The sequence below is a fragment of the Sander lucioperca genome, chromosome 12 (genome assembly GCF_008315115.2).
Source record: "Sander lucioperca isolate FBNREF2018 chromosome 12, SLUC_FBN_1.2, whole genome shotgun sequence".
Classification (NCBI taxonomy): Eukaryota; Metazoa; Chordata; class Actinopteri; order Perciformes; family Percidae; genus Sander; species Sander lucioperca.
Genome location: NC_050184.1, coordinates 15446235 through 15466528, shown reverse-complemented (window position 1 = coordinate 15466528; position 20294 = coordinate 15446235). Strand labels below are relative to the sequence as shown.

Sequence of the window (20294 nt, the reverse complement as noted above, 5' to 3'; positions counted from 1 at the left end):
TTTGCTTATTTTGCTCATTTTTGCTTTGTTTGCTACACACACACACACACACACACACACACACACACACACACACACACACACACACACACACACACACATTCAGTCAGTAATGGCTGGTGGCCAGCCAGTCACTTCTTCCAGCAGAACTGAGGGTGTGATGCTCCAGTAAAGGGTCGAGCTGAACTGCCTGTGTGTGTGTGTGTGTGTGTGTATGGAGGGGGTATTCGGTCACCAGACTGTCGGGCCTCCCTGGCTGCTATGCTCAATCAAATTTAGTATTTGTCTGTTGTCAGACTGAAAAAAAATGACTTTCCACAGATCAGCTCAGAGTTTCCATCTCTTCACAGTCGAATGAGTCACACAGTGATGTAGTGGTGAAGGTGGATAAAACTATTGCCACCAGCTGCTGATCATCACAGGGAAACAGCCAATAAAAACTCAATGTACCCCTTTGTCCTTTAGCACCACAGTATAACATGATTAAGTAGCATGTTTGTTGCCAATAAAAGCAATATGATGTAGCCGGAAAACAAGCCTTTAATGCTATTTTTGAATGTTTATCTTGATAAAAACTGAACATACTATGTTACACTAAATGTATGTATATAGATATATGTATACACCTCCATGGGATATTGTAAAAGGGATACTGGTTACCTACAGACTCCTGTTTATTAATAGTCTGATCTGCACTCTGTACTGTGTGCACTTTTTTAGTAAGTTGTGGGTTTGGATAGATGTCATGATGTACTGTAAGGTCTTGTTATTATTTCTTTTTCTTGGCTTGTGATATGACCGAAAAGCTATGGATAAAATATTCAAATTACTTATAAAAGGCAAGGCAAGGCAAGGCAGCTTTATTTGTATAGCACATTTCAGCAACAGGGCAATTCAAAGTGCTTTACATAAAACATTAAAGAGCAGTTAAAACGATAAAAAAAATAAAAAATAAAAAAATAAATAAAAAAAACCAGGCAGGACCATATTTCTTTACCATCTCATCCACCACGGAACATGTGACATTGTACTCTTGTTACCCATAACAAGAGTGGAAGTACTTATCTTTACCTACAATATAGCCGTCGCTTTAAGGCTTAGTTTAATCAGGCAAACTTTGCAAAATCCTAAACAGTTCCAACTGTTTTCTCTAAATTTGATGATAAAATCTATGTCTGTAAATTCTCAGAAATATGCCCGTTATCTGTTCAAAAATACCACTAGATAAAAGACGAGAATAAAATTGACAGTGCAGTATAAGAAATTAACAATTATTTAAAGAAAGGCAACATCAAAAAGAAAGGTCTTCAGCCTTGATTTAAAAGAACTGAGAGTTGCGGCGGACCTGCAGTTTTCTGGGAGTTTGTTCCAGATATGTGGAGCATAAAAACTGAAAGCTGCTTCCCCCTGTTTAGTTCTGACTCTGGGGACAACAAGCAGACCTGTCCCAGACGACCTGAGAGTTCTGGATGGTTCATAGTGTAGTAGCAGATCAGAAATGTATTTTGGCCCTAAACCGTTTAAAATGAAATTGCATCACTAAGCTCTAAAAAGGTGGGTCAAGTAAACACACGGTGAACTACTGGCATTTTGACTATAAACAATCTCATCAGTTTGTCTCTCAACCTTGTAGGTATCTTAAATAAAGAGACACCTCCTCTTACAGCAGATCACAATGCAAAGACAACCCACACAATAGCACGCTGTATTACAATGCAATGTCAGTTAGCCCCACCCATCTGCTACTTCAAGCAGGATAAAACAATTGCGCACAAAACAAAACCAGTATGTTACAGTCAGTAAACAGTAAAATAAAAACTACGAGATAGACCAACTGGTGTCCATATGATTTTCCAGAAGGACATGTCTACCCTTTCATATGATATGCTTTTGAAATTATTATTGCATCATCCCTACGGTCTTTATTTACAATGATAGCTATTGCAGACGTGATCCTAACTATCTATCCTGAGTAGTAAGCTCAGAGCAATGAAGTATTCTCAGAGCACCACTGATGATGCATCTGTAGATTCATTACAAATAGAGTGTGAAATTAATGAAAGCAAACACAGCAGCACGGCATTTGTTCATTAACTCATGTTCCCATAGCGAGGTTATGTATTGCCTCATTAGGTAAACAAGTTTTTCTTTGTCTTCAGGGCTAAATTCCTCCTGTTCAGTTAAATTTGCATAAGGTAGTCATTCTCATTCTCAACTTGTAGTCACATGAAGGCAGTTATGCTGTTGACTTTGTTTTAAATTTTTTATGAATGACTCAGATGTCACAATAAGGGAGGAAGAGAGAGAGAGAGAGAGAGGGCGGACAGCTCTCGGCCCCACCTCAGAACTCTTTCAACAGCTAAGACGGATCCCACGGGTTGTGGCCGTCCCTGGCCGTGTTACACCTCCAAGACTAACGAGCCTGGACATGGAGGGAGCCCGGAGGTCTAGGCTTGAGGTATGAGGAGGTTACATAAACACACAGGTGCCATGCCACCATATTGTGCAAGTGCTCCTGCTACTGTTACTATCTTATATTCCCACCCAAATTGTCCATTGAAATTCCCTAGAAAAATAACAGAATTGCTGATAGGAGATTACAGAAACCAGATAGCATGCATTGACATTTTAACATTTATGTGGAAAACTGCAGACTGTAGACAGACAGATGGCAGTTTTATTTCTTAGTCTCGCATTGCCAGACCCTCCTCCACAGCACTGTAGAGGAGGGTCTGGCTAGTCCAAACAGCATTCCTGGATGGGAGAAAAACATGCTCTGGTTTTTTGGCATTTCTTAAAAAACAATCACAATCGTCATGGACGGTGCAAAGCACCGCACGGAGCCACGGTGCCGCTGCAAAATATCCTTGGGAAGGAACTTGTGTACGTTCAAAGGTTGTTTTAGTCGTGCAACAGAAAACTCAGATTGGACAGATAGTCTAGCTAGCTGTCTGGATTTACCCTGCAGAGATCTGAGGAGCAGTTAACCAGAGTCCTCATAAATCCACCAGAGTTTAAAATTAAAACACAAACAAAGTGGAAGGTAATGCACATCCGGCCGAAAAGAGTGACATCCGCTGGATTGGAGCAATCCCGGAAGTGGAACGTCGTGGATATAGACTAACAGTTACTATTCTCAGTTTGTTCACATCTTATAATATTCATCCTCCACCTTTGTCCAGTTTGTTTACAGATGTAAACATTGCAAGAATTACATCACTTGACCTAAAGTACATGTCTGGTTCATTACTACTTGGGTCTTACGTTTGTAGTTTTGGCCATCATTTTAATCGGTTATGATAACATCATCCTCACTAAACTAATTGCTTAGATCAACATCGCTGCAACAAAAGCCCAGCGGGGCAAGAAACCAAAATGGTAGGACGGTCGGACAAGTTGCTAACAAACTAATAGTTTAAGTTTTCCGTAAAAACAAAACATTAAGTTTAAAGATTCTCTGCTGCTTCATCACTACAGGCAACACCTTTCACATACGTAGTCATCCTTACCATCATTAATGTAAAAAATATTACAGCAGCACTCAAAGGGAGTTTACCATTGGACTAGGAGGAAATTCATTTGGATCAGGACCAGAAGGAAAAGTATTCAAGCATCTAGAGATTAACTAAACTTCCCTCTTCTATCCACCACAAAAACACAACAGAGAGAGCATTCAAGCTGAGCAAGAAATTAGGATTCCTGAGCTGACACTGGCCAGCTGAAGCTTCTCACCCAACAGCCTCTTCTCCTTTATTTGCTTTAGTTAAAACATGCTCAGTGGGTATTTTCCCATGACTGACTGGGAACTGTGGGAGTGAAGGAACTCACTGTGGTAGCTCAGTGGCTCTGTATTTGTCTCCAGGATGCCTGTTGGGTTTCCAGGGCAGTGGGAGTAAAACTTGTCTGAGCCAGGAGTGACCCTGACTTTCTCTTTGACTAATTCCCTGAGCAGCTGATAGGCTGTGGGAGGGGGAGGCAGCCGATACTTAAATCTGAAAGGTTATGGGAAGGGGTGGTTGAGGAAACTCTGATGAATGGATTTGGACAAAATCACCCAGAAAAGGTTCTGCTCTGCATTCATGATTTGTGTGTTTATGTCATGACCTGCGCTGTGTCATCCTCTTTCTTGCCCTTTAAATATCCAGTTACGGCACACTGTCACCATAAAGAAATAGTGATTGATATTGAACACGCTTATTTGCTTCCAGTTTAGTTTGCTGTTGTTAGTTGAGTTTAGTTTGTATATATTTAATTTTTAGTTTTAGTTTTTCTTGAAGGCTTTAGTTTTTATTTAGTTTCACTTATCTCAAAATCATTTTCACTGCTTATTTTCATTTTTGTTTAAGTTAACTAATAACCCTGGCAAGGCGATATAGCCTACCACTTGGGTTTATGCTGGAGCAAGGAGCCAGTTAGCTTAGCTTAGCACAAAGACTGGAAGCTGGGGGAAACAGCTAGCCTGGCCTGTCTAAAGGTAAAAAAAAAATATGCCAAGCAGCAAATTTACTAATTGTTATGTTATTGTTATTTGTTTCATCCGTACACAAACAACCAGCAAAAACCCAGGAAGTCACTACGCCCGGCTGCTAGCTTAATGCCAAGATCACATAACTCCCTTTAAAACCACAACTTGACATCTTTACATTTTTGTAGATGTTGGTGAGATTTTGAAGTGATGGTTGGGAGATTTATAAGTGAATCAGGCTGCTACCAGTCTTTATGCTAGGCCAAGGGTGGACTGGCCATCTGGCCATCTAGCATACCGGGCACTTTCCCAGTGGGCTCAAAGTGCTTTTTGGGCCGACCGCCGACACTAACTAACATTCATTTTTTTTATTCTGGCCCATGAACCGGCCCATAAAAGTGGTAGGCGGCCCATTGTTTTTTTCAATTGACACTGGGCAGGTTTTTTTTTTTCTGACAGAAACACGTAGCTCAGCAGCCCATGCTGTTTTCTTAATTGACACTGGACTGGCCCAATCATATCTTTAAACAGCACCCTCTTTGGGATTTCTGCCTGCATGCAGTTTCAGTGTGCATCTGCCAGGCCAGAATAGTGATAGAGATCATGGAGAAGAAACGCAAAGGAGGTGCAGAGAAGCTGAGTGAGAAAAAGAATTGACAAAATTGTCAAATTGACAGACATGTTTTCAGCAGTAGCAGGACCTTCATCAGCTCCTGTGGCTGATGATAGTGGTGGTGTGTCAGCGGCAGTGGCATGCACAGTGAGGAGGAGACTCAGGAGGAGAGGGACAGAGATGAGGGAGTGAGGGTAGAACCTGCGGTAAGCACAACTCCCCTTAAAACACTTTACCCCTTGATAAAACTGAGCCAAAAACAAATGGTGGACAAACTGTTGATGATAACACTAGGAGTATACCGTTTTATTGTATTAATAAATGGCACTCTTTTGTATTTAATTTAATGTGTCCACTCTAACTGGTTCTTGCTTACTCATTAGGCTACATGGCTTTAGTAGTTTTAAGGAGTAGGAGTTGGTATACATATTCAGGGGAGCGCAAGGACGGGTGGTATTTGTGATCTTATGTGGTGGGCTGGTCTGGGCCAAAATTGTCAGATTGACAGCACTCTAGCCCGATGGATGGGGGCCCACCTTCTAGTCCCGCCCTCGGCCACTGATATTCAGCAACATCCTCAAAGGTATTTGCCTCGACAAAAGTAAAAGTTGCTGTTGGTATTTGGTTCCTGACTTGCAGAGGTTAGACCTGACGTTAAGGGAGTGGCAATAGCTCAAAGGCAAAACAAGCAGGCCTCTGACCAGGTCGACCAGGTCCATCAGGTTAAAAGGTATCATCCAGTTGGGAGATTTATTGTTTCACCTAAAACCTAAAAGTAATTAAGTCAAGTATTAACACACAGGAAATAGACGACCGTTTGTTCAAAAGAGAGAGTACACGGAGTGTGTTTGCTTAAGGCGCCTCTTGGTTTTGGGTGATTGCTAATCCTCTAAAAATGAGGATTTCTCACAAAAAAAAAAAAAGCAAATAAAAAGAGAAAGCTTTTATTGCCATTTAAAGGACAGATGTCAACAGATAAGACTACGATTAGAAATATGGGTTAGCAGCAACAGTGAGAGGCTCACTGTCTAAACTCTCCATTGCTCTGTGAGAACCTATGAGAGGTTTCCAGGAGATGCCTGGGGAGTGCCGCATTCCTGTTGGCTTACTCACCGGCTTACACATTGGGCCGGCTGCCGCCACGTCTTTTAAGGAATAAGGTCAGCCTGCTCTGCCTCACTGTCAGCGAGTGGGAAAATGGACACAGCAACACCAGACACGGACCTAAAAAGACAATCACACACACTGCAATGCAATCCAGAATGCAGTTATTTCCACGTAGTTACAGACAAAACCACACACATACACATCCTTTGTACACACACACAGATCAATATGGTGGTGTAAACACTGACCTTTGAATAATGCTCTGGATTTGTTTCTACACAGTGTGGTTTTCTTTTTTGCTTTGTGTGTGCTGTGTCTGTCTACTCGTGCGTTCCTTGCACTGGAACATATTTTTCATAACATTGTGAAAGAGAACACAGTGTATCATTGCCCCAAGCTACAATAATTCCCTCTTTGACTAATCCTTGTTTGCCAAATTCTCTGGCATGAAATTTAGTTTCACAACAACCATCAGGTTTGTCAAGAGGTTGCAAGTAGTAACAGAGTAACAATGATAATTCAAAGGCTGGGTGGGTACACAGAAGCAACTGCAGTGTGAGCGAGATGAGAAATGTGATTACCCAGCCTCAAATGTAATTAAAGTTTTCCACCTTTGCACTTTGCCTTCCATTCTCATCCCTTCCTGTCTGTCTTAACAAATATTTGTCATAACCTGCCCGCCCACATGCATTCCCATTACCCCCTCCCTCCCTCCCTCCCTCCCACCCTCGCTGCCTTCCCGTAAAGATGCTGCCTCACACACTTCCTCATTCCTGAAAAAACAATAAAGAACACTGATGTGGCAACGCTCAAGCTTCTGCTTGCTACTACTGGCTTTAGAGACTTTGATCCTCAGTGAGCGTGTGACGATGACACACTGCATTTCTTAACCCTGTTGATGTGGATTGTCACTCGCAGGTGAATGATTCTGTGATGATTTATGATTAACAATGTTGCATGAAAGTGATGCAGGTGCAGTAAACAGGTTTAACCCTCAAAAACGTCAGAAAAAAAGTGTTTTTTTCAAGGTTGACCCATTTACAAAAAAAAAGATAACAGAAATATGGGTTTCTTTTAACCAAATTACCCAAAAATAATACGAATGCACGTTGTATGGTATGGAACCCATACAACATTCTTTGCGGGTAAAATGTATGATCACTTCCATTGAATTTTGGGTGTTTTATTCAATTTTATAGCATTTGAAAAGAATGTTTAAATAGTTTCAAAACAGTATCCTGACTAAACTTTGACATACCAGTCTGTAATTCACTCAACATCCTCTGATCTTAACTATTAGTCAAAATAATTCACAATTTATTTATTTATATGCTTTTTTAAACTCAAAAATGAGGTATAATTATATACAAATTGGGTTTACTGACCATGACTTAAAAAAAAAAAGCATTTTAAAAAAAGTGACTACGACTGAGTACCATAACTTCTGATTTTTTGCCACGAGTACCCTTCCTCCTTATTGTTATCAACAGTATTATTAATAGGCTGATATGTATACCAAAATAGGATATACATCATGATTTCTTGAAAGAAAAACAAAGCAATTCTATGTAAAATCAGACAGTCACCACCCCCGTGTGCCCAAATGGATTCATCGTTGGTTTCATAACCACATTTTCCGACACTGCAATGATTCAGCTGTGAGATTGATAGTCAAATCAGGCTCCTTAGATTGAATCAGCGAATAGTTAACTATTCGGGCTGAGCCCTACAAGATATATAAATATATCCAAGACACAGGTGATGATCATGTCATGCAACTGCTGAATTAGAGTATTGCCACCTCTTTTTTGGGTCCAGTGCCGGCACTGGTGCTTTCTGAGTGGCCTTCTAGTTCCTGTTTGGATTGGAAGTGGTGGAAACACACAAAGAGGCAGAAACATAATCTACACCCGTTGTATGTAAAACAATACAGTTGAAGCAGGTTTGGTGTGGTTGTTGTAGTTGTTACTGCACCACTCTTTCATTGAATTGTGGATCCCAGAGCCTTGTCTTTTCTACACTGACACATATTCAGTTATTATACTTATTATATAATGGCCATTTGCTGTGATCAAGCTGTAAGAGCAAGCACATTTGAAACACATTTTTGTTTCCCTCTTTCAATGTCTCATTTTCCAGCAGCGAATAAAATAAAGAATTTACCGCTCTCGCACTGTTGTTAAGCACAGGCTTTCCGGCTCCAGCCAGGCTGATGGTAATTGCTGAGAAGGGAGAGCCGGTCAGTAGCTGCTGACCATTAATTATATAAAGCTCCCCTGACCTTACTTCCTGAACTTTCCATTGGGTTGTTTGTTAATCAGACCTTAATAGCAGAGGAAACTGGGGATTACGCGGTCTGCAGTTTATAGAACTTGAAGAACCCGAAAAAGGTACAAAAACAGGAACTGACCTCGACTCTTCCTGCTGGCTGTTTGTGTGTGGTGTGTGTGAGAGGTGTTACGCTTCTGCTTCCTCTGATCTAACTCAGGTGGACAAAGCTTTGTGTGTGTGTGTGTGTGTGTGTGTGTGTGTGTGTGTGTGTTATAGTTGGAATGTACACAGGAGTCATGGGAGGTCCAATGTGTTGAAATGGTCTGTCACCGTCTTGACTGTTGCTGGCTCCATTCACAACCGTGGACAGGATATTATTGCCATACTGTGGTGACAGAGCAGAAGGTGATAATTACAAACCAAAAGTCCTAGCGACGGTAACACTACAAAAATGAATGGATGCACCAGGCTTGGAATTTCGTAATTTTAGGGTCAAGGCCATTTGGCCTTTGGTGTGACAAAAAATGTTGGGGCACAAAGGCCATCTTCCAGGGCACAAAGGCCAATGAATGATTTGGAGCTTGCAAATAAACAACTTGAATTTTTGATAAGAAAAAAAACATGCACGTCATGAAACAAATAACACATAACTCAAATAACTGACTAAAAAAACAAAAACTCACTTTTTTAATATCATACTTTGAATAACTTATTTTAACTGATGTGGAATTTGTTAAATTTCAGAAGTCAAACTGTTGGATACAGAAATAAAGTATTCTGTACAGGGAAGCTCAAACATTCAACTGTTAAACAAACAGGTAAACAAACAAAACAACTTTGAGTGGAGGGGGATTAAAACATGCAATGCTGTGTGTGTGTGTGTGTGTGTGTGTGTGTGTGTGTGTGTGTGTGTGTGTGTGTGTGTGTGTGCATACTATGCACACTGTACACTAGTGACAGTGAATGCAGACTAGGGCAATATGAGTAAAATATTTTTAAACTCTTTTTGTCCTGACACAGTCCAAGCTACTTAATTTTAGTGCACCTTTTATGGAAGATTCTTCTAATAGGTTCACACATTCCAGGCTCCAATTCCTCTGTGTGAAGGTTCACACATTCTAAGCTAGGTATTTCTGTGCAACAATTACACCTTAAAACTGACCCGTTCATATAAGCTCCTTAGACTAGATGAGATACATTCGAACATCTGCATGCACAAATACCAAACCTACCAACCTAGAACACAATACTTTTAATTTAAGACTTTTTAAGGCCTACAATTTTGACTTTGAAATTTTAGACTTTTTGAGACTTTTTAAAACTCCGCGGAAACCCTGATAAAAGTGTTCTCAGTTCTGCATTTCCGCTGATTTCACAATTATGCTAAAATACAACAATTTGCTTGTTGAATTTAAAACAAATGAGAGGAAATCCTTTATTAACATTCTTCTATTGAACAGATTGAAAATGGAATTGAAAATAAAAGGCACCCCTGTCATGGTGTTGGATATTGAAGTCCTCCTGTCTGCTAAATTATGCCTGTGTCAAATGCTGCGTTCCAGACACAATTTTTAGCCCGTAAGTTACGACTTCAAGTCACGACTCACGACTTGGTAGCGTTCCAGGCAAAGTCACCACAAACCCTTCTAGCTAGCGTTAGCTAGCAACTACCTAACGTTGACGTTAGCTAGCGCTAGCTTATACTAACGATTTCTAGTCGGCGACATATTTTAGGCTTCATTTAATAAACATAACCTGTAGTAGTACACAATCGTATGTGTATTGTTTTGATTACAATGTGCGGAATTACTTTACGTTGCCTATTTATATATATTTATTTCTATTTCTCACTGTTAATCACTGGCGTCTCTACAGCATCAACAGAGGTCGCCATTGTTGTTTATGTGTGTGTGACGTCAAAAACTGTAACTGGGAGTACAACGATCTGGTACGAGTTCACGAATAGTAAGTTACGGGTTTGACTGCCGTTCCAGGGCACTGTCACGGGTAGAAGGTTGTGAAAACATGAGTTACGAGTTGCCTGGAACGCAGCATAACTCTGCTATCATTTCAGACCCTGCCACTTCCGTCTGCCTGCCCTCCCATCACTTGATTCACTTCACCTGCTCATCCTCCCCACTCAGCTGTTCCCCATTCACTCATTAGCTCCCTAGTATGTCAACTAGTCATTTCCAGTAGCCCTCTGCCAGATTGTTTGTGCCCTGGCTTTCCAGCGTCTTATTTGTTGATCTGCAACTAGTTCTTGACCCTGTTAATGCTTTTCGGACTTCACCCTGAGCCATTCCCTTTTTTTGTACTTTTGCCTGCCTGGATGTTTGCTTCAAATGAAATACATTTTGCTTCTACTTTTTTGCCTCGTGAGTTGTACTTTTGATTTCCCTTGTCTCAGATCCCTGACAACCACTATAACAAGAATGACATTTTAAAGTGCATTTTTCTACTAATAATTTCTTTAAAAAAGTCTCTGAGTGTCTTTCGCGATATGTGGCAGCCTTTGGTGATGGGTTTATTGCACCAGTTGATATCGCGATGACAATTACAAAAAATACATATATTGTGCAGCCCTGATGCAGCCACACACAAACACTCACACAGTGCATGCAGTGATAATGAGACAAAGTGAAATCAGTCGTTTATCCTGATTGAAGGTTGAGCTGAACTGTACTAAGTACTTAGTAGTGTCTGCTGGCACTCAGCACATGAACACACAACAGTCTAATCCACAAACAGAGCATGAAGGCAGATTACCAGGGGCGATTCTAGGATCAGACCTTCAGGGGGGCTCAGCCCCTAATGAGAATGTGACACGGATGACAAGTGTTTACCCCTCCCCCCCCTTCTAAATTAGTAATTTCATTAGCCAATAATGTCTGAACTAGCTACGGAACAACAACGTCAGCTAACGTTTTTTGACACTATTAACACTATAATGGAACTAAACCTGACACTCCATAAGTCTCAATAATAACGACCAATTTTACACAATGTTCTAAAATTCAGCAATTATTGTTGCTTACGTTTCAATTTGGGTTCTAATCTGTGCCATGAAATTACCAACTTCTTCTCTGGGGACTACCAACGTTAAACTTCACAACCGTCTCCTGCTCTCCCTCTGACAGATGAGACTCTATCTGGCACAACCACCTCCGATTGGTCAAAACTTTGTTTCTGTTGAGCCTTTCCTTGACTGGGTTACAGGTGCATGGCATCGGCGACAGATGTCCTCTTTGTCCTCTGTCACTAATAGACAAGTTCGCAAACTCTGACTTGAAGCACTAAAATTGATTTTAAAAAAAGGTTGTTTTTTTTTTTTCTTTTTAGGGGGGCTGAGATGAAATTTAAAAGGGTCTAAAATCCCCAATGCACATTATACTGGATGAGTGCTTGTTGTGAAGAGAATCAAAAACTGATTGTGTAATTATTTTGCAAATACTTTATTACACGTTACACATAAGGGTCAAATGTGAAACAAGGAAATTAACCACAACCTGCAGTAATATGCTGCTTGATGCTTAAAAAAATGTTTTACAGGAATTTTCCTCCCTGAAACATGAATAATGACTGACACATGACATTTTTGACTTTGCAGCCACTGCAGATGTGGCCTTGGATGTGGAAGGTCAAGGTCCAGTGCTGAGTGTATTAAGGATGTGTGTGTGTGTGTGTGTGTGTGTGTGTGTGTGTGTGTGTGTGTGTGTGTGTGTGTGTGTGTGTGCAATGAATAATGAGCCTTATAATTAATTCCATTTTACCAAAAGACTAAGGCTACATCTACACTACGTTTCAAAAACGATCTCTGTCCACACAAGGGTTTTAGCTCCAGTAGCAGAACTAATCTCCGTCCATATTAACACATCTGACAACGCATATCACGACGCAAGGCGTAAGTGAGCGAACGATATTTGTTTTTAAACCTAAAGGTAGTAATGTTGATGTAGTCTAAGAGTCTACAGCATGCTAGCAGCTCTCAGAGGGTGTTCTTAGGCATAGTGGTGCTAAGATAGCTTAGCTAAATGCTAACATCACCATGCTAACCAGGCCCCCAGGAAGTGCGCACAGTCTTGCAGCCAACTCTGCCCGTGGCCACTCGTGGTATTGGAACCAAAAATCCCCCTGTACCCCGAGACACATAAAACTGTTGCTAGGCTACTTCCAACTGCAAACAAGGTCGGTTATGACTTTTTTCATTCATCATTTTTAATCCATCGACTTTAAGCAAGATAATAACTAATAAAGAAAAATAACTCTAGCAGAGAAATGCAATTTTAAAACCTGTAACGTCACCACAATGTAAAGTCTATGAGCAGAAGGGGAACTCATGGAAGGGCCTGCGGGAGAAACCCTACTGTGCAAATTCAGTGGGCTGCATATCATGGGAGTAAACCCAGAAGTTTTTTGGCAAATGTGCCAAGCGAGCAACTCCATCGAACTGAATAGGTGCCATTTTGGGATCCGGGACACAGTTAATATAATACATCCATGATGCTAACATGTTAACAATGGCAATGCTAAGATGCTTAAGTTTAGCAGGTATAATGTTAACTATGTTCACCATCTTAGTTTAGCGTGTTGGCATGCTAACATTTGTATTTGAAGATATATAGAGATAGGGGTGATATCAGGTAAAATGGGCCATTTAAGGTTTGTGGGTCCCAGCCCCTCTGGAATTTAGAGCCAATGACTGCAAAGGATTTTAAACTATTGTCATAACTGTGCTTGACAAGTAACAGGTGATTTGATTGGTTTATGGTTGCTATGGTGGGCGGGGCAATAATTCAAATCAAGACTGCATCAGAAAGCTGCATGGTAAGTAGCCTGGCATACCAAATCTAACTAAACTATTATAAGGATGATAAATCTCTAAAAAAAAAAAACACGCACATAATAAAATATGCATAACATCTGTCTTGATGGCATCAATCAGAAATAATGTTGTTAGTTTGCTATATGAACATATTTCTTTTTAAAAGTGATGTTTTTCTTGGCGGCCCAACTTACCTTAACCCACTGAGGTAAAATGGGCAACATGGTTTCAGCTAAAATGGGTCATCATCTGTGTCACTCACAAACATACATACACATGTGTTTGAGTGTGTGTGTGTGTGTGTGTGTGTGTGTGTGTGTGTGTGTGTGTGTGTGTGTATGTGTGTGTGTGTGTATGTGTACGTACGTGTGTACACACACACACACACTCACCATGACCCCCCCAACAGTAATAATGGTAGTAGATATGTTATTTACAGTGAGTATGGCAAACGAGAAGGAAGCGAGAGGAGAGGAGAGAGGGAGAAGGAAAGAGAGAGGAAGTGAGAGGAGGAGGAAGGATGAGAGAGGAGACAAGCAGAGGAGACAGGAAGTGAGAGAACAGGTGAGGAGAAAGGAATGCAGAGGAAATGAGAGGAGACAGAAAGAAAGAAAAGAGAGGAGGAGCAAGGACCAGAGAGGAAAGGATACAAAGATAAAACAGGGAGGGAAAGGAAGGCCAAACAACTACAATCTGTGGAAAGAGGAGAGGATGAAGGGAGCCTTAGATGAATACAGGGAGGGGAAAAAAGCAGGGCAAGAGAAGCAAATCACCTTGTAAAGTCTGCAACACCCACTATGGTGACCCAAATAACCCTAAGGCTACTGAGGTTGGTAAAATGTGATCCATCTTCTGCCTGGTTTTATGAGAGCTGTGGTGAAGAGAATGGTATCTGTGATGACGATGGTTTCATTAGCAAAGACTGTGTTTGAACCACTGACATCAGTTCACTGATCTATGCTGTTCCAAAATGGCCTTTTTTTAATTGTACACTTGAATATGTGGGTTTGCACCCAAAATGTTTTTTTTTTTTAAATGGTACATGAATGTGTTTGTTTAATGCAGTTTAAATGTTATGTGGCTGTATAAGCAACTGTGTTTTAAAATTAAAATTGATGATAAATTACTATTTTCCTTTGCAGTTTGACTGGCCCATTTTACCTGAAGCAGCTGGCCCATTTTACCTGAAACTGCTCATGCAAAAAAAGTTGGCACAGCTGATGTTTCAAGAACTGTAGGGCCTAAATAATTATATTTTATTACATAATTTCAACACAAAATTATCAAAAATTATTATTTTTTTTAATTATTATTATTATTAATCATATAAACACATGGAAAAGGCATATATGGTATTGTATTATTGTCCCAAACGATTTACCAAAAAGTGGCCCAATTTAGCTAATATAACCCCTATTGGACAAATGAAAGGTGGACAAAGATTAGGAGCTGAAATCATCAAAGTTATTACAATTCATCCTGTGGGGGGCATGAGTGTCTCCACTAAATTTCATGGCAATCCATCCAATTGTTCAGGATCATGAATGTCTGTACAAAATGTAATGGCAATACAATGGCTAAGAGATATTTTAGTCTGGACTGAAAAGTGGTGGACTGACCAATCAACTGACTGACAACACATCCCAGCAGCCATGCCACATGCATAGCTTAAGACAAGTTTATTTTTGCGTAGGATTTCCTTTGTAGCAATTTAATTATAGCACACAATGACTTTGATTGGTCTTTGTTTAACTCAAGGAAGAGAGGCTTATTTTAGCACATAGTTGTGAGTGTGTTGCCAGTAATTTAGCATGTTCCTGGAAGGTTATAAAGGTAAGCTGGCGTCAGCTATTGGCTTAATTCATCCATGTTTTCTAGCATTTAGAGAGTAAAACCAACACTGGTACCACAATAGGAAATTGGAAGTTGGGGTCTTGGTAGAGGACGTAAAAAAGCACAAAAAGGTACAATGAGAGCCAGGGGGCACATGATTTATGTTTCATCCTCTGACAGCAGCACTTTTACTTCCAGCTATTCTAGTTGATATGATGTGGTGTCTTCTCTGTGTCTCCACATGTAGAGCCAGAGGATAAGTACACACACACACACACACACACACACACACACACACACACACACACACACATACCACATAGAGTATTGCATTTTTACAAGTTTTTGACTAACTACATTAATGCACACACAAATATCCAAATCTTGCTGACGTCATTGCTTCCCGGAGCAGAGGAGTGCAGGGTGCTCCGACCCATTTGTATCCTGCATTGACCTACTTCCTGACTCTCTTCCCCTGTGCTCCGCCTGTGCAACACACACTCTAATCCAAACACTCTCTACTCACACTTAAGAGAGAGAGGGGTCACTGGCTAAGTGGGCCAATGCTTGCATAACTGGCTTATTACACTGCGAATGTCTGGTCTGGAGCTGGATTTTGAACAGATGGAGCCGTGTCTTAAGATTTCAATAGAAAATATAACAGGGATTTGCCTGTTCCAGTGAATTTCAGCTGAACTGCCCTATCCTGACCACAGATCTGATACAATGTAAATCAGGAGGAACATAATTCAATCCACCATGGCAGACTGTTACATTTCACTGTCCTTGCTTGACACTGGCTGATGATTTGTTATGTGCTAACTCTCGCGGTCATATTGTGAACAATCACAATATGGGAACAGACACATTGGCCGAAAGGAAAATGTGATGACAGGCACATGTGGGTATTGGTTTGAACTTCCTATAATAATCTTTTGGCACTGCACATAAAAAAAATAAATAAAAGCACTGAGGCGATCCAAATTTGACATACGTAATCTAGGCTAATTGACCAAAATTCACATCAGTAACCTCGCATTCACCCTCTCCCACAACAGCTTCAGGGAACAAAAACACAGATGTATTTTTCTTCAGCTGTTCTGTCAGTAAAACAGCCAACGCTGGAGTCTTTCCTGTGGGTGATTCTCTGGTGCCGACGCCTGTCGCTGACAATGACCCCTGTCTCTGTGTGATGACCCGGGCCACTTACTGGAACGTGTCACACTTGCAAGTCAGCACCAAAGATTTCTAATCATTAAGAAGGAAGAAAAACAGGAGGTGAACAAAATAAGAGGAATGCTTGATTTTTAAATCAATGGTAGTGTTTGAGGCTGGATTGTACTGTATTGGATGTTATGTCAGAGATAATACATGACAAGGGTTCCAATAAAGAGGGATTTTCTCTTCAAACTTCTCAGATGGTTTGTTAGAGGCCTAAAGTGGTCAAATGATCTAATATTCCCAGTCCCAGAAATACATTTGTTAATGGAAGGTAAAGGATCTGAGTACTTTGTTCACCACTGTAGACAGCTCATAATTTACAGTTTGTTACGATCGCTATGACAATTTTTTTCAATACTTTTAACAACTTTCCTAAACTCTTAATGCACCAACACACCTTCAACACACGATTGGCAAAACAGTTCATTTCATGCTCAAAATCACACATTGTAAACTAAACTCCAACACTAATTTTCAAAATACAATAATACACTAATACAATACACTATGTCTACCAAGACAATGCAAACATGTCTCAAAATCAAATAATTCTTCCAAAAGACTATCACATGTTCTCTTCCAACAGGAAACTGCTCAATGTCATACAAAACACTAACATCTCATGGAATTACAGAAACTACATTATTGTATATGTCAGGTCTGCCCTTATATAACAGACAAAAGGAGACAGAGACAGTATTGTCCTGGTACTCCTCTTCCTCTCCCTCGTGAAGGCATTTTTCTTATTTTCTATGTTCATCTACAGTATATTGTTCAAATAGGTCCTCTTTTACTGTACTACCATATGGTCATGAGGTTGAAAGAACCTCAACACCTAGAAGGGAATCAGCTGTGATTGATCTATTATAATAATATAATAGCATTATAATAACTTCAATCAGCTGTTTCTCAATAAATGCATGTATAAAATGCAGAGGATCTATTTGTGTTTCAATTTACAATATGATCAGCTGTTCACTTTGACTTTAGCCTATAAGTTATGTATAGAACATGTTATCTGTTCTGACATACAGTGTGAAAGCATTTGTTCATTTGGCATTAAAGAGCCATTGTTTTGGTCTTGGTGGAGCTTGTGTGTAAAAGAAGTTCAAGCATTTTAAATTTGTGTAACTGTATGCATTTTGTGTCAAAGCAACAATAATGTGTTAATTGTATAGCCTACACAGACGGATGTGCTAACTGTGTTAAGAGTTTAGGAAAGTTGTTAAAAGTATTGAAAAAAGTGTCATAGCGATCGTAAAAAACTGTAAGTGTTTAAATCTAAGTGTGTGCATGCACGGACTCACATGAACTCTTTTGACTTGTTTACTCTTTTGACTTGTATGAACTCTGCAGTGAGATTTTACTGTATGTGAAAAGCATGCCTTTGGTTTTACTGCCATCTAGTGTTTAGACTGCGGAACTGCAAGCTGCTGCATTTTAATATTAAAAAAAGTATTAACTTCAGGCTTTAAATTGATGCCATCTGGTGAAGGTTGGATGCACTGCAATTTAGGAAACATGCAAAAAAAAATATGGTGCAATAGATAATGGAAGTAAAAGTCCTGCATTAAACATTTTACTTACATAAAAGTACAAAAGTATGAGCGTAAAAATATACCTCAATTATCAAAAATAAAAAAACTAATTTCAGAATTTTTGCTTACTGGTCTCTGTTTGTAGTACTATATTCCCTAAATGCATCAAGATATCCTAATTCTAATTTTAACACATGTAGAGGAACACCCTGACCACTGTCATGCCAAATGTGGAATCAATCAAAGCTTGCATTATGAAATTACTTGAGTTTAAATGTATCATCTCCCATTCAACCTGCCTTTATTTTGCACTTCTTTATTTCTAATAGGGTGTGTCATGATATCGGTCAGTGTACCCACTTTTGCAGTAAAATATTTTTATACAATAATGAATTTCATATGTGGGAGGCCCTAAGAGAATATGAAAGACAGTTGTGCTTTGTTTTACCTCCGTTAGGGGTATCCTACACTTCCCATGATGCATCTCAATGGCACCCTTTTCATTAAACCCTCCCGCCTGTAAGCACAAGCCCATGTCTTTCAAACTCCACACCCTCAGTCTCAAGTGCAGGCCTGGTTGTAACTTTGTAGTCGCCAAGCCCTCAATGAACAACACCTTGATGACATCACCAACTGTTTGTGCCCAGCCAGGTTGGGTAATTACATATGCAGTGATGATGCAGGTGCAGACTCAAACGTTTTAAGAACTCCTTTGTCCCTCTGTCCATCAAAGACCTGAATGGCAAGCCAGCCTAACCCCTGAAATGCTGCTTTTATCTTAAACACACACCTACACAATCTTTTCCTTCACCAGGAGTTTATGTTGATAAGGCGGCTTACCCTTACTGCACATAGTATGACGACTATTATGATGTGTTGTACAATGGGCAGTGTGCAATGTTGTTGGCTAGTGGCAGTCTCTGCATGCAACATGAGCATGTCCATGCAGAGTGATGCAACAGCCTGTGTCTGTGTACTTTCTGTACAGTACCAGTCAAAAGTTTTAGTGAATGAGAAAGCGTGTCCAAACTTTTGACTTTATGTGTGTATGTATGCACGGACTATGTTATAAAGCAGATTTGTCCATAACAAATTTCCTTCGGGACAATAAAATCTATCTTATCTTATGATAATAATAATAATAAAAACAGCTATACAGACTGTCTATTTTCTGATTAAACAGGTTGAGTAGTATTTTTGCTCGAAAGGGTCTGACATTTGGTCCTTAACTCTACTTTATCATATCTTAAGACTTTCAAATAATGTGACTAATACACCCTAGAATGCATTCTTTTTTTGAAGAGTCCATCGTGTTTTTTTTAAATCCTCCGTTACAAGCAACTGTGTGGAGGAGGGGTGGGGGTGGTGCGCGATCACGGAAGGCTTGTATCATGTGGACGCGCCAACAGTTTTGTTGTCATTACTACCTCATGGGGGGCGACAGAAACTACGCACTATAGCTTTAATATAACCCTAATGCACACATAACGTAGCCTGGTCCTACTTCCTTGAAGGCGGGTACTCTGTTGAAGTTTAAAACTATCGGATCTGCCCAGAGCCACTCTGGATCTGCCATAACCAATCGCTAACGTTTTGGTCGTTACGTCGGCTTAGCATCGCTAGCGTTCGCCTTAGCCAACTCCTTCACCACTAACGGAGCGAGCTGGAAAATCTAACTTTTCCCAAACCCCGTGGGGAGGAGGGCCACAACATCATGGTCACCAACACAACTCAGCAAAGATTGTTCTTGCTCGGGCTTTAACTTCTGGATATTCGGTATGTGTTGCCACAACGGACCGAATGGCTTCGCTCGCATCTTTCTCTGACGCCATTACGGAACTACAACTCCAACTAGCGCACAACCTCAACGTCATCGTTCTCAGCCACTCCTTCTGTTCGCTGATTGGACCGGTAAAGATTTGGCCGGAGAAAACCAAGGGGGTAAGCGAGCGTCCACAAAGCATAGCTCCTATGGAGCCATTTTGTTGCTAACAAGCCATCACCCGCCGTTAGCATCCCATTGACTGCCATTCATTTTGGCGCGACTTTGACAGCGATTAACTTAAATCTGAAGCATTTTAAATTCTATTTGTCCATTGTTTATTTAAAAAAAAAAAACACGACAATGTATAAAAGGCTCCATTACCTTGTATCTCATGTTATGGCTCCGTAGCAGGCGTTTTTGTAAAAATAGGCTAACGATTGTGTCATAACCATGCAACTTACTGTCGCATAGTAGAGGAATTACCATATAGTACAGGAGAAGCTCGCAGGCAGTTTCGACTTACATTAGCTGTTTAAGTTTAATTACTAATGTTAACTAGTATTTTAGTTAGCAATAATTAGCATGTGCCTATGTTATCACCTTACATATACCTACGCTCTCCGTCTCTGCCAAATTCGGAATGATTGAGATTTCTC

The 20294-nt window shown here is 40.2% G+C and overlaps 1 long non-coding RNA gene across 1 annotated transcript; it reads right to left on the bottom strand.

The window, feature by feature from the left end:
* Positions 1-1018: 1018 nt before the first annotated feature.
* On the bottom strand, positions 1019-20086 carry LOC116040954. The gene is made up of 3 exons (XR_004102802.1): positions 20074-20086; positions 18904-18909; positions 1019-1150 (listed from the first exon to the last, which is right to left on the bottom strand). It is a non-coding gene; the product is annotated as an uncharacterized LOC116040954 (long non-coding RNA).
* Between the last annotated feature and the right edge of the window lie 208 nt (positions 20087-20294).